The sequence below is a fragment of the Solanum pennellii genome, chromosome 3, assembly GCF_001406875.1.
Source record: "Solanum pennellii chromosome 3, SPENNV200".
NCBI classification, from domain to species: domain Eukaryota; kingdom Viridiplantae; phylum Streptophyta; class Magnoliopsida; order Solanales; family Solanaceae; genus Solanum; species Solanum pennellii.
The window spans coordinates 16,555,361-16,570,179 of NC_028639.1; the positions used below are offsets into that span (position 1 = coordinate 16,555,361).

The 14,819-nt window shown below is 33.8% G+C and overlaps 1 pseudogene; it reads left to right on the forward strand.

Annotated features, from left to right (window-relative positions):
• The first annotated feature begins 221 nt into the window (after nucleotides 1-221).
• The window catches only part of LOC114076477, a 96,432-nt pseudogene continuing 81,834 nt past the window's right edge, over nucleotides 222-14,819 (forward strand).

Sequence of the window (14,819 nt, forward strand, 5' to 3'; positions counted from 1 at the left end):
GAAATAGCAACAAGGTTACATATAGATATTAGATTGGGGCACATTTTATCCAAATTTAAGAACTTGCGTCCTATAAAAATTAAAAGTTTTAAATACGTAATTAAGGAAATAAAGTAGCTTGACAAGTAATTTGAGTTTTTTCCCATTAGGATAATAAGATGTTTATAAATAGATAAATATCTTCATTTAGACTTTATAATTCACATAATTAATAAGAATCAATGTCAAAGAAAATGGGAATACGTTGTCATCCCACTGATAATGAGCTAATCGACTATTTTAAGAGGTGAATTATCATTGAATCAACAATATCCTATCCTTTTTGCGGATATATATGGAGATCAACCACCATGGGAGATATTAATTTGGAGGTAACTCTGAAGAGATGTTTCTTTACTTTATTACTCCTTTGAAGAAGTGAATGATCATGTTATGGAAGCACAAGATGGAGATGTTGTAGGTATTATCGATCCGATGTTGTTTGAACCTAGAGCTGTCAAAATTAATGGGCTTGCTCAACCCAACCCCTAGAGAGTTAAATGGGTTGGGATGAGATGACCCTTTTAATTAAAAAGAATATGAAATAGAAGCCCAACCAAGCCCTAAGCGGGCCAGGGATTGGGATGGGTTGACCCTTCAATCAAAATATGAACAATATTAATCTCTTAGAAATAGTATCTAAGTTTATCGAACGTTGACATCTCTGAACACGACATCAATACATACAGTTTCATTTTATGAATTCCACACTTGGTGAATCCTTATAAAAATACATTTATGAACCACACACTTCAATGAATACTTACAAAAATATATGATAGTCAACATAAAATTTAGCGGAAAATTGCAAATCATTCCACCATTTCTCCCACAAAAAACTAGCTAGTTTAAAAGAATTGATTTTTTATTTTAAAAAATATTTATTGATAGAAAGTTTACAAATAAAACACTACTAAAAATATATATATAAAAATTATTTAAAAGGAAAAATGACAGAAATCTCACCTTTAAGTTCTCTTGTTACCATTATCCCCTATTAGTTTTACAAATCCCCGAAATCCCTCATTTTCACGCGTCAAATTAATGTATCAGCACATCAAATTATTGTATCTCGCGCATATATCAGAAAATCAAATTAATGTATCTCGCGCATCAAATTAGCGTATTATGTATAAATGTACATCAGATTAGTGTATCATTTACAAAATGTAATGTATCTTACTTAAGGATTAATGTATCTGGCGTATCAAATTAATGTATCAACGCTTATATTATTGTATCAGTTTGAGGGATTTTTATAATCATAAACTTATAAGGGACAAATGGTAATTTTGACTTAAAAGTATATGATCTATGTCCTTTATTGTATTTTAAAATAGTCATTGTGGATTGGGACTACGAGGCTAGTGGTCCAAATGAGTCTGCGCTAAAAAGCCTCGTTCCTAAATGAGCCAAAAAAATTAGGTCAAACCGCACTTAATTCAAGGGTAGGGTTGGGCCGGCCGACCAAGCCCATTTTGGCATCTCTATTTGAATGTAATCATGATAACGACTACTACAATGGAGAAAAGAGAGACAATTTTGGAAGTACAATAAGGCCAACAGAGTGATGATATTAGAAACATGAATTTTTGGAAGAGCATTGAAGACATTTCTAATGATTAGTTGCAATATTCATTTGTTCAACAAGATATATATTACACAGTTCATTAAATGGATTATTCAATTGCATAATAATTTTGTATATATATATATATATATATATATATATATATAGTTCCATTTCAGTTTTCCCCTATATATGTCGATGTTGTAATTATTGATATGTTCTTCATTTAGTAAGAATTATTTCAGTATTTATCTTTTATTTCTCTTTCTATGCCAATTTTACCAGAATTACATGTAGAAGAGCAATCCGTACTTAGTTTAAAACCAACATTACGAGGAAAATGTACTAATTACTATCAAATAACTAAGTACCTCTGATAGTATATGTAATATTCTAGTCAAACGGGTAATATTAGTATCAACAACAATACAACATTTGTGTAGTAGTAATAATAATAATATTATTTGCATTCTCCAATGGGAATTTCATGCGAGAGTGTCCAATGAACAGGCATCAATTGATTCAGCACTCGATTAGTCAACTTATAGTTTCCTCATGAGCCAGTCTTAGAGTGGAAAAACAGTTCACCAGTGCTTAAGTGTCATTTCATTTTGTACCTTAAGGCAACGAAGTTAGTTTCTAAGGGGTGTGTCTATCACTTAGTCCGAGTTAATGACTCAAGTGTTAAGGTACCCCCTATTTAGTCAGTTTCAGTAGTAAAAATGTTAGAATAATATTTAGTGTCTGTGAAGAACATTTATTGATTGCATGCAAATTAGGATAAAAATTTGTTAACATTATATGTACATATAAAATCAAAACATTGTATATGATTATGCATGCACTTTGCTACTAAATAATTATTTATTGGTTATTTTTAAAATTTAAAATTATTATATTTTAAAATATACATGCAACGCCTTGGTACGTATACTAGTGTATATATATAGATCTGAAACATAGAGAAGGTGATGTGACACTTCTCTGTGGCCTCCATTACCAATTATTTTTTTTTTCTCTTTTTTGGATTTATTTTACAATTTAAATAAATTATTTTTCTGTACAGGTAAATTTCTTTCTTTTTTTTTACAAACAACTATTTTGATTAAGGAGGAAAAATTTACACCTAACACTCTTCACGTTCCAATTTATAATGAGATCCATAACTCACAACTCTTTAATTCTTACTCTTAATAAAAAATCTATTTTTGTTCTTTTCTTCCTTCTTTTAATGACAAATTATAAAATGATAATTCTTTTGATATTTTAAGTATATCCTCTTTGTTATAAATCTATACATCAATATATATATTCATATAGATTTCAAAGCTAGATATAGACTATAACACCTCATTAAAATTTTCGAACTAAGATTCGAACCATTCTATGTAGTAAGTGAGTTTACCAAGCGAGTTAAATTTTTCTAAGTGTTAAGGTCACTAGATGTAGCACCTTGTGTTCCAAAAAGATCTAGAGAGAATTTGTTGAAGTCATTCTTAAGCTCTTTTATGTTTTGGGTCAACTTCAAATGATCATAACTTTAAGTACATTATGAGTTAGGGGGGTTACAATATAGATAAGCAAAGGCCTTTATATCATCTTTCCAACGCTACCGAGTTTTCTAAGTTTCGACGATGGATGAGTGAGACATGCTCCTTTGAAGTCAGGCTGTCTAGTTAAGGAAAGTTACCCAAAAATAGTGAAGGGTATTTTGGTGTTTTCCTTACCGAATCAGATTTAGTTCATTTTTATTAAGGTCTTAGGGGTCTAATCTTATAAGGTTCCGTTTTATAATCCAAGTATATGTCTAGGGTTTTAGTTGAGAATTCAAGAAGAAAAAAGAGGAGAAAGGAGGAAATGATCAAGGCGTTTGTCAAAGTTCTTGAGTTTTCTAGCGGATTTTCACGATGGGTTTAACCCCTAAGTGGTAAATAAGCTTCCACAGTGTTTGATCTGTTCACCCACACACCAATTATGTTAATTTCAGCATTAAATTCGTTCTAGAAGTTGAAAGTTTAGTCTTCTTGATATGCGTTCTTGAAATTTGCTTTTGTTCTTGAATTGAGCTGAGATTGAGGAGTTATTGAGATTATTGCATCGATTTATAGAGTTGTTTTGAATCAGATTCTAGAGTACATTTATTGGGTATCTGAATATAAAGAGGAGTTGAGAAAAATAATCTAATTTAGGCAATTGGGGTAAGAAAACAAAGAAGGAACAAGTCAAGCAAATTAGGGTACAGGGTCCTTGATGCGAACCTGTTCCTTAGGATTAAAAAAAATATCTCCACGTCGAGGAGAATTCACGGACCTTTCTTCCTCAAATTTTATTTCACGATCAAATATTAAAATGTATTTCGGCATCACGGACTTGCTTCCAGACAATGATTTCTTGATCATTTCTTATATTTAACTATCTAAAAGTACTTCTAAACATCACGAGATATTTCCTATAACCAATCACATCCTTGAATTCATATATCAAATTCAAGATAGAGTTGAGAGTCAAGTCTTGAGAGTTCTTTCGAACATTTTGAGAAAGTCCTTTTGAGTCATTTAAGAGTCTTCTACAAATTATAATAACTTGTTTCAAGACTCGAGCGAGTGAATATGAGAGGAGAATGCCTTCATGAGTCTACTTTTTCTACATAAGACCCTTCATGTCATGAACCGTAACTCTTGAATTCATAATTCATATTCAAGAGAGAGTTAAGAGTAGAGTCAACAAAGTCTTTGAGCTCAACCGTGAATTCTTTGATATCAACTATTGATTCGAGCTACGTTTTGAGGAAATAAGTATGAGAACGAGAAAAGTCGTATACACAAGTTCCAAATCGTTATGTAGACCCTTGAGTCGAGTCGTTCATGCCCATAATTTTGCATGAACCCTATAAGTTGAGTATCTTTGAGAAGAGTAGTATCTTCAAGTTCTAAGTCTTGATTATAGAGCATAATCCTTTTAGATTATATTTCTAATCATGGACCTACTACATATTACCCTTGAATCCCTTGAGTTGAGTTGTTGCAATGACCGGGTTCTGTCATTAAAGAAATGCCAACGGGGGAAAATTTGGGGCTGGAAAAATTTTTCGTTGTACTTGGATTTTTCCCAACCTTTCCCATATTCGGAGGAAATCGAAGTCACCAAGGTTTAGGTAAATCTGGTAACAATCAGGTAGAGGAGTTATGAATTTTATTATGTGAGGTGTTATATAACTCGTTATGGAATCCATATGACTTTATGGAATTGAATTTGGGTGAGTATAACTCCCCGAATTTAACTTAGCATAAGAGGTATTTTCTGAACATTGTGGGTCAAAAGTGTGTTGTATAATGGGGAATTGGAAATTCTATAATTTGCTCACTAGTTCAGAAATCCCGCTTTGAATCTGAGTTTTTCCGCTCTGGCAGGGCCGTTATAGTAGGGAAGGGGGCGCTATGGAAGGTGCGACGAGGGTTAAAATCGAGGATAAAATATGAGAGATCACTATTTCAAAGGTGCCACTTTAGCGTGTACTTATATCGCTCTGGCGCCGCCGCTAAAGCGAGGCGAAGGTCGTCGTGGCGGGCCAGACGCGACATAATGTCGTTAATAGACTCCTAAACGATCTTTTTTGGTACTTTTTGACTATTAGATCTAAGGAACGACCCCCGAGCGGTTTCTATTTATTTTCACCATTCTTGATATTAAAGTTAAGCTTTTCACCCTGAATCCATTTTTTGATCCGTAAAACGTGATAGAATGGGTTAATAATGACAATTAAGGTATTTGTTCTTGATTACATGATGGAAACAACCCTAAATTGGTTAGTTGGGATCATAGGTTTATTCTAGGGTTCGTAAATTTTTTATAGTTTTTAGTGATTAGCGATTGTTTGTTGATTCTCGTGTTATTGTGATTGTTTGTAGACCAAGAACAAGCGGGGAACAAATCTGGAAAGGGAAGAATCAAGTTTCTTAGGGTTTCAATCTTGTTTTGAGGTAGGTGATGGTTCTGATTCTATGGTTGTGTGGTGTATGCATATTCTTCCTCGTTGTGATACTTATATGTGTATGAATGTTGCAATGTTGATCACACTTGTTGTAAATGAGATAGATGAATGATGTGTCCATGAAATCATGATGTAAATGTATGATCTCAATGATATACTTGTGATTGTGATTGTGGTGTCTGAATGGAGATCAGATTGTCATGTTCCGGAAAGCTAACTGAGATTGAGTTGCCTTGTTCCGGCATAATCGGTTGCCATGTTATGACATAAATACGGGATCGGATTTCCAAATTTCAGCAAGCTTATTATTTGGGCTTGGGATCTATGAGAGGATCAATGATGTGATGATAAATATGAAATGTGTTAGTGATTCTTCATATTGATAATGCTGTAAATGTTGGTATATATGCATGTGATATAATGTTTTTTGACTTGTTTATGTTACACAAGTGGGATAACTGTGTGATCCTACCAGTACACTGTAGTTGTATACTGATACTGCACTTACTATTTTTTTTTGTTGAGTATCTGGCATCTTCACGCGATTATTGACTGACCTCTCTTAAAATATTAGTAATCGATGCTCAAACTCAAGGCTTATTTCTTCCGGGCTTCCATGGGATTCTCTTTCATCTATGTCCACTATTTTTGGACATAGGCAATTGTTCTAGAGAGTTGAATAGTTCTTTAGTTTGGGGATATATCCCTTCTTGTTTAGATTTATTGATCATGTTAGACTTTTTGGTACACTGATTTACAAATTCTAGGTATTTAAATTTCGCATTTGATTAGTTAATTAACTTACTTTTGTAACTTAATTGTCTTAGTTTTGTTTTAGTAGCTTTGTTCGGATTTTAGTAGTGGTTCTCTCACCGGAGGGTTAGTATGGGTGGCAATCATGATAGAATGGTTTGTGACAGTTGTTTATGCCCATAACTCTGCGTGAACCCTATAAGTCAAGCAGTCTTGAGATGAGAAGTACCTTTGAGTCCTTGAGTTAAGTAGTTCAGGTTCATAATTCTACATGAACCCTCTGAGATAAGCATTCTTAAAATGAGTAATATCATTGAAGGTATTGAGTTGAATTGATTTCTATCCATGGTTATTTAAAACCTTGAATTAAGTTGTTTACGTCCACAATTCGGCATGAACCCTATTTTAAGAAGTTTGTTTTTTCAAATTCTGGGAACTTGTTTTAAGACTTGACTTTTGAGTTGAGTAAAGAGTAAAGAGTAAAGAGAGAACTGCATTTCTTCAAAAAAAAAAAGTATGGGAACAATGTAGTCCCAAAGAGTGGAATGTTTTCACATTTAAACAAGAAAGGAAACTAAAATTTTCAAAAAAGTTTTTGAACTAGTTTTCACAAGATTTCCAAAAGAGTTTTTGAACTAGTTTTCACTAAAGAATAAATGCTTTCACAATTAAGCAAGAGAGGAAACACTGAATCTCAAGAGAGCCTTGATACTTGTTTTTGAGTAATTATCTCAAACCACAAACTTATTTTTTTAAACATATGAGCTAGTATATTTTAAAAGTAGTATTGAACACCGATATGGGGGAGAGTTCAGATAACTCCAAGCCCCTGTAAGTCATGTAGCCATCATGGGTAGAAAAGGGTCATACTTTTTAGATAATTCCTTACTGTTTTTTTATCACAAACTAGTGGATCCACCTAGTAGTTAGGTTCTATGCCCCGACAAGGTGGTGAGGAAAAACGTTGTATCATTACACAACTCACAGTGATGATTGTCGATTAGAGAACCTTCCACAATTATATATTGTATTCTTATATACACAGATTTACCTTGTATTTTTATATATAAGCAGAGTTTATCTTTTATCGTTGCATACAAATAGAGTTATTTTGTATTTTTCAATACATTGAGTTGCTTTCTACTATTTTAAAAACTTTCCATATACTGTTGCTTTATATTGAGTTGAATATCCAGAGTTGAGTATCTAGAGTCAAGTGTATAGAGTTGAGTATCCTAAGTTGAGTACCTAGAGCCGAGTATCTTATTGTTGAGATTGTGCCTTATTTCACTAAGTTGAATATCTTATAATTGAATTGAGCCTTATTTCACTGAGTTAAATATCTTATCACCCAGTTGACCCTATTTTCTTTGAGTTGGATTGAACTATGTTTCTTTGAGTTGAGTGAGTTGAGAAGAGGTAAATATGTTTCTATTCCACCATTTCAAACTTATGTTATCCTTTAGAATTTCCCTTACTTGCTCGTACATTCTATGTAATGAGTCATTTGGCATGCATCGTTTCGTAATGCAGTACAAGTACGCATGATCATCAATACGCGCTTCATTGATATCACTCGCAATTCGAGTTATCTATAATGAGCCTTGTTGTAATGACCCGAAAAAATCATTTAAACAAATTTTACAAAGTTATCGTTTTACCCATCTCAATAGTTGCACCGAGTACTTTCTTGATCAATCGGTAAAGTTAGTTTGAGAATTTTTAACTATTCATTTAACTATAATTATTAGTTTATCTGTAATTTTAAATAATTTAATTATCAGCCTATATCATTTGATCCATGTGGAAGAATAAATTGGAGCAAATAGGGGTTTGTGTTTATAAGTAATAAATTATAGAATGGAGAAAAAGTCAAAAAATTTTTTTGGCAAAAACTACTTAGATGCGGCAGCAATCAAACATGCAGAAAATTGTTTCAGGTAAAAACAAAAATATCAAAAGATGCATTCAAATTCTTTTTTCTCAACTTAGTTTATAAGTTATATAGTTTCTAGGTTTGTTGTTAAATTATTATTATATTCTGGAGTGAGAAGCTCCAAATTGTTATATATGTATTAATTGTTGTTGCCAATTTTATTGTTGATTTGGAGAGATGATGATTGACTAATGATTAGATAAATGATATACAATATGAACAATGATTCAAGAGTTACGGTGGATTCGAGAGTTAGCGAACTATTTTGATATTTCTTCCAGATTTCCCCCTATAATCATCAAGTTACAAGTCAAAATTTGATAATATTAGTATATGAAATTGAATAATAGGTGTATTATATTATATTATAAATGATATACAATATGAACAATGATTCAAGAGTTACAGTGGATTCGAGAGTTAGCGAACTATTTTGATATTTCTTCCAGATTTCCCCCTATAATAATCAAGTTATAAGTCAAAATTTGATAATATTAGTATATGAAATTGAATAATAGGTGTATTATATTATATGATTTTCATTAAGTTTATGATATTGATGAAGTTGGAACTTAAACCTATGCTTGGAATTTGGAAATATACAAGTTGATATGGTAATTGACATCAAGATTAGGAACATGATTATATTTGAATGAGTTTTTGGGTTTAGTCTAGATATATAACATATGATTGTTGATTGTATTGTAATCTTATGAGGATTACATATTTGAATAGATTGCATTTATTTGGAAGTCCAACGAAAGGGCATCACTCAAGTCCCTGAGTAATTGTTCGACCTTTTTAGGCAAGTGAATTTCTTACCTTATTAAGTGTATGAAATTCATGTATTTCCTTGTGGTATGTTTTTGGGGTAATGGGACTTGGTGAAGGGTTGACTTGTTCACATTGATTAACTCTAATGATGAAAAAGGGGTAATAAAATGGAATGGGATTAATTCTTCTGTGATATGTTGAGAATTTTTGTGGCGGGCATTGGTACGAATATCGGTGTTATAAAGGGAACATTTATTACTATATAATGTGAATTGTAATCCGATAATGCCAAAACATATGGACATTAACTGATATATTATTGACTTGACTTATTATGTTTGATTATGTTCTTTATTAAACTCGTATACTTGTGATAGCTCAGGTGATTACATATCATATTGATATTTGATTGAGATGTATCATCCCTTTCATTGGAATCATATTATGCACATGAATTGACATGTGATTTAGTATAAGTTAGACATGTGGAGATCGTCCGTGCTGGGATGCTGAGAAGTTAAAACTATAATTTGGGCACGTGGAGATCGTCTATGTGGAATTTGTTTAATTTATAATAGTGCATTGAGATCGTCCTCACAAACACATGGAGATATTCCCTGTTGATATATGGACCTTCCGAGTCCCCCATGGGTCATGAACTCTTGATGTATTTCCGAGGAGTATCATACATATGCGGTTGAGAGAGTAATTGGTATTCTGAGGCATATGATTTCTTCGTGTCATATTGCATTGCATCCCATGATATCCTTCATTCTTGATGATTATGTGTTTTATTGGTGGTTGAAAAGTACTTGATATTTGATTTTTTCTATTTGATGAACTTTATCTTGTGTGTTGCTCATGTCGTAATGCCTTTTGTGAAAGTTGTGATCGATGAATAATAACTTCGTTATTGACAATATGTAATTTTTTAAGTGATCGTTGTTGAGATGGGTGTTATGTCAACTGTGAACTATTAGGTTAGGCTGGTTTTAAGCAGGTTGTTGTTGTGGAGGTTCGGTTGATGTGTAAGGAGTACCCGTATTTCGGTAACATCTCACAAATTTGAATTAGCTAGGAATAAGCTAAAAAACTAAAAATATTCATTTTTGGATAGAAATAAATTTGGAAAATTGTCAAAGTTAAGAAAGTGAGTTTTGGTCATTTTCAAACGGCCATAATTTCTAGCTCATGATGAGTTAGAGATAGTTCTTCATCTGGTTGGAAAGCCCTTGGAGATATCTTTCCAACACTGCCAATTTGGCGCATTTTCGACATTGTATAAAGGATATATGCCTATTAAAAGTTAGGTTGTTGAAGCAAGAAAAGTCCAATTCCAGATTCAAGGAAGGGCAAACTAGTCTTTTAACCACTTATTTTCCTAATTCATTTTAAGGGTTTGTTAGGGGTAAAAATAAGCCTTAAGTCAGTTTTGAAAAATCAAATTCATGCTTAGAGCTTGGATAAGAGAGAAAAGAAGAAGATATGGGAGAAAAGTCAAGAATTCCCCAAGAACATCAAGAACTTCGAGTGAATTTCATCGGGGGTGATCCCTATCAAGGTATATAAGATCTTTTGTGTTGAGTTAGCTCATCCACACACTAAGTTGTTTCAATTCAGCGATTTGTGAGTTGTTTACATGTTAAAGGTGAAGTTCTTGAACAAAAATGTTGAATTCTCGTTGATTGAATTGTTGGATGCCTATTGTTGTTTGATTCTTGTTCCTCCAGGCTGTTTCCGAGTAGAATCTAGTAGTCATAGAGGTTACCAATGGTCCAAAGTGTTTGGTGAATGAATTAGGCAGGTTTGTAGGGTTAAAACGAGTTGAAAAATTTGTCAGACATACCTGGACAAGGCTAGGCGCATCACGCCTGCAGTTCGCTAGAAACTTGCCTCAGTTACTTGGGCCTAGTGCGGCGCATCACTAGTGAACCAGAATCACTCCTCAATCACTTGAGGCTGGCACGACGCTGCTCGAGTGCGCCAGAGTCACCGTTTTTCGCCTAGTTTTCATAGTTTAGCCTAGTTAAGCCCTTCTAAGGTATATTAACAGTCTCCAGCGATTCTAATTACTTTAAATGATTTCTAAACACCTAGGAATCACAAAAACACAAATCATAACCTGAATTCATAATTCATTCAAGGAAAGCTAGGATCAAAGTCAAGGAAGTTAAGAGTCGAGTCTAAAGTTAAGAAGCTAGTCCAAAGCAAAGTTCTTAAAGGTTTTCAAGAATCTTTATTAAATGTTTTAACTTCATTTTAATGCCCAAGTTTCAAGTTAAAGTAAAGAGTAAAAGTTGAAGTCGTTCCTTGAAGAAATATAAGGGAACTAAGTATTCCCTAAGATTTGATTTAAGATTCAATTTTCAACTAAAGCAAAGAGTGATTTGATTTCATTTTTCAAAAGTTACAAGGAAAATAAGTATTCCCTAAAACTTCATAAATATTTTCACATTTAAGTTAAGAGGAAACTAAGATTTCCCAAAAGAGTTTTGAACAATCAAATGGAATATTGATTCCAAGAGAGACTTTTAAAGCTAAGTGTGAGCAACTATATCAACCCAAAAAAAGGAAGTTATGTTAAAAGCAGGAGCTAAAGTATGTTTTGGGAGTAGTATTGTTAACCAATGTGGGGATGAGACTTTATATTAACTCAAGTATCCATAGAAATCATGTATCCATCATGGGTATTGGGTCATACTTTTTAGATGATTACGTAAGTTAAACTAGTGGATTCACTAAGTTAAGGAGTTCTATGCCAGGGCAAAGTATATGACAGTTGTAACGCTAAAAAGCAAACTAGGTGAAACTAGAGACAAGCATGAGTGTGATGAGGTTTTAAAGTCCTTAAATAGTTATTTATGATTTTATTAGGCAGTGTGTAATGTTTGGTTAAGTTTTGAAGTGAAACGTCAAGGGACGTCTATGACGTTCGACGACTAGACGTCTATGTGCTTATATGAGTTCTTGTGTGCCTTAGCATGTTTGGAGTGTTGTTAAGGGTCCAAATTGATGGTGAGAGTTCCTAAGACCTATATTACTATGTATAAGTGTTTAACATCTGGGTAAAAATCCACCTAGGACCCACAAAGGGTCCTATAATAGCACCCAAGACTTGGCAACAAAACAGCCAAGACTGCCTCAATCGACGCCCCTCACCTACGGCCAGTAGGCTGAACGACGCCCGTCGTTGGGCGCGTAGATCCACCATAGTGGTGGGAGTTTAACCCTCATGTGACCAGCCTAAGTCCCAATCAATGCCGCAGCAGGACGGGTTGTCGACAGGCGACACCCAGTAGCTAGGGGTCATTGATGGTCCTTCTAAAGCAGTCAAAAATTCTGCCCTGGCTTGGGGTGTTTTGATAAATTCACCACAAGTCTTTTGTGAACCATGGATGATTATTTTAGGGTCTTTAGGGTATTTTAATTTTGTTTTAATTCCTAGACCTAGACAAGATTTCGTTTTCAAATATCCAAAACCCCTCCCTCAAGAAAGAACTCTTCCAAACTCCATAGAAGCTGGAACTGAAAGAAGGGCTAAAGATGAAGGTTGTGGACGTTTTCTTCATCAAAATTTTGTGGGTTTATTCTCATTGAGGTATGGTAGTCATCCTTGAACCTTCTTTCATTCAAGGAGTCATTTCAAAGAGATTTCAAAAAGGTTTTTCAAACTCCAACTTCTTCTATCTTTTACTCTAAGCATGGGTCTTAGCATGAAAACGTTTCAATAATTGAAATAAGTTGTTTTTAGTGTTAGTTTATGATTTTCAAGTCAAAAAATCAATGAACCCATTCTCATGCACATTTCCAACTTTTAGCTTATGAAGTGGGTTTAATGTAAATATCTTGATAATATTATAAAATGTTAGAGTTGTATTTATTTATGTTATATTATGATTATCTACTGCCTTAAAGACTATTTTATGATGAGTTATTGAAGAAATTGATAAAAGGTGGTGAAAGCTTGGAGGAATGGTAAGTTGGTTACATTGTTTAGTTCTTATTGCGAAATGCTCTTGAGTGGTATGGTCCACTTTTGGCGGTGTTGTTTACCTGAAGTATATGGATATATGTCTGAATATGTGTATTGTGATTATGGCCATGAAGACATAGTATGTGAAGTGAAGTAATGATGATGCTGATGTTCAAATTGATATTCTTTATGAAGCTTGAATTGTATGTATTGTAGAGATTATGTTAAATGAAGTATGTGTATATGTGAAGAATGCTAGTGTGTGAAACATGATGAATGAAGGTGTAAGAATGTTTAAATTTCAATGTTATGAAAATAGTCATTATGTGAAAGGTTTGCTCACATTTACACACTCTCACACACACATTGAACGAATGAATGAAAATGAATGTGAATGGGGGATGGTAGGGTGGACACTCTTCGTGAGTAGAGATGAAGTGTATAGATCATTCCCTACTCTTCCTAAAAATCTTTAGTAAAGAAAAAGGGGAGTTTTGGGGTGAACACTTTTCATGAGTTGAGATGAAATGTTTAGTAGCAACCTCACTATTCCCAAGAGCTTTCTAAGAAAGGTTGGAGGTGGGATACCCTTCGTGACTTGAGATGTGGTATTCCATTGTGACCTCTAGGGATAAGTACCCTTTCTGAGTTGAGATGTGGTGCTAATTAGCTATGCTTTAACCTATAGTAAATGAATGTTTAAGACTCTTTGGGGGAGTTATGCTTAGCACCGAGAGAATTTAAAGAAGGGGTGGATACACTTCGTGGGTTGAGATATTGTATCCAATATACCTCTTGAGATGAGTTCTCCTCGTTAGTGGAGAATGAGTTACTTAGAAGCAATCTCTTTATCCCTTACTATGCGCCCACATAAGTATAGCTATTGGATATTCCATGTAAAGACTAACAAATGACCCTACCTTAGGAAAGTGGGGATCCCTCATATGGTAAGGGTTAAAGTTATCCCCCACAAAAGAATGTAATGAACTAAGTCTTCTAAAGATTGTACTACTTAGGGATGATGGTGGTTTGAGACGCTATCTATCCATTGCACGAGTAGGCATTTCAAAGGGGGGTCTTAGTGTGTCTTTATATTCATTGTATGAATGGGTCATTATGTGATGTAAATGAAGTTAGGTTACTTAATGTCTAATGTTAAGAAAGCATGTTAAAGTTATGTCTTGTATGATGAAGTTAATGAATGATGAATGTGGTGTGCTTGGTCTAAGGGAACCCTCAAGGAGCACTTGGTGGGAGTAGTAGTACGGAATACTACTTTCACATTGCACTTTGTATAACTTGGGAGTTGTCTTGGAGAAGGGCACTTATGTGAAGTCTTGAAATGCAAGTATGTTTCTCTAGTGTCTAGTTATGGATTGTAGACTTGTTACCCGTGCGAAGTAATCCTATGGTAGGTAGTCTTGAGGATCACTTAGGTGTTTATTGAAGGGATTGCATTGGCGGTCCCTTCATTTCTTCAAAAAGAGTACATAATAATAACTAAGTATTCCCAAAGAGTAAATGTTTTCACATTTAAACAACATAGGAAACACTAATTTCTAAGAGATGTTTTGAGCTAGTTTTTGAGTATTTATCTAAAACCACAGAAAGAGTTTTTATTTTTAAGCATATGAGCGGAGTATTTTGGTAGTAGAATTGAGCACTGATGTGGGGACGAGTTCATAGAAACTCAATATCTCCATAAACCATGTAGTCAACGTGGGTAGAAAGGGTGATACTTGATGATTCCTTAGTGCTATTTAGCATAGACTAGTTGATACAC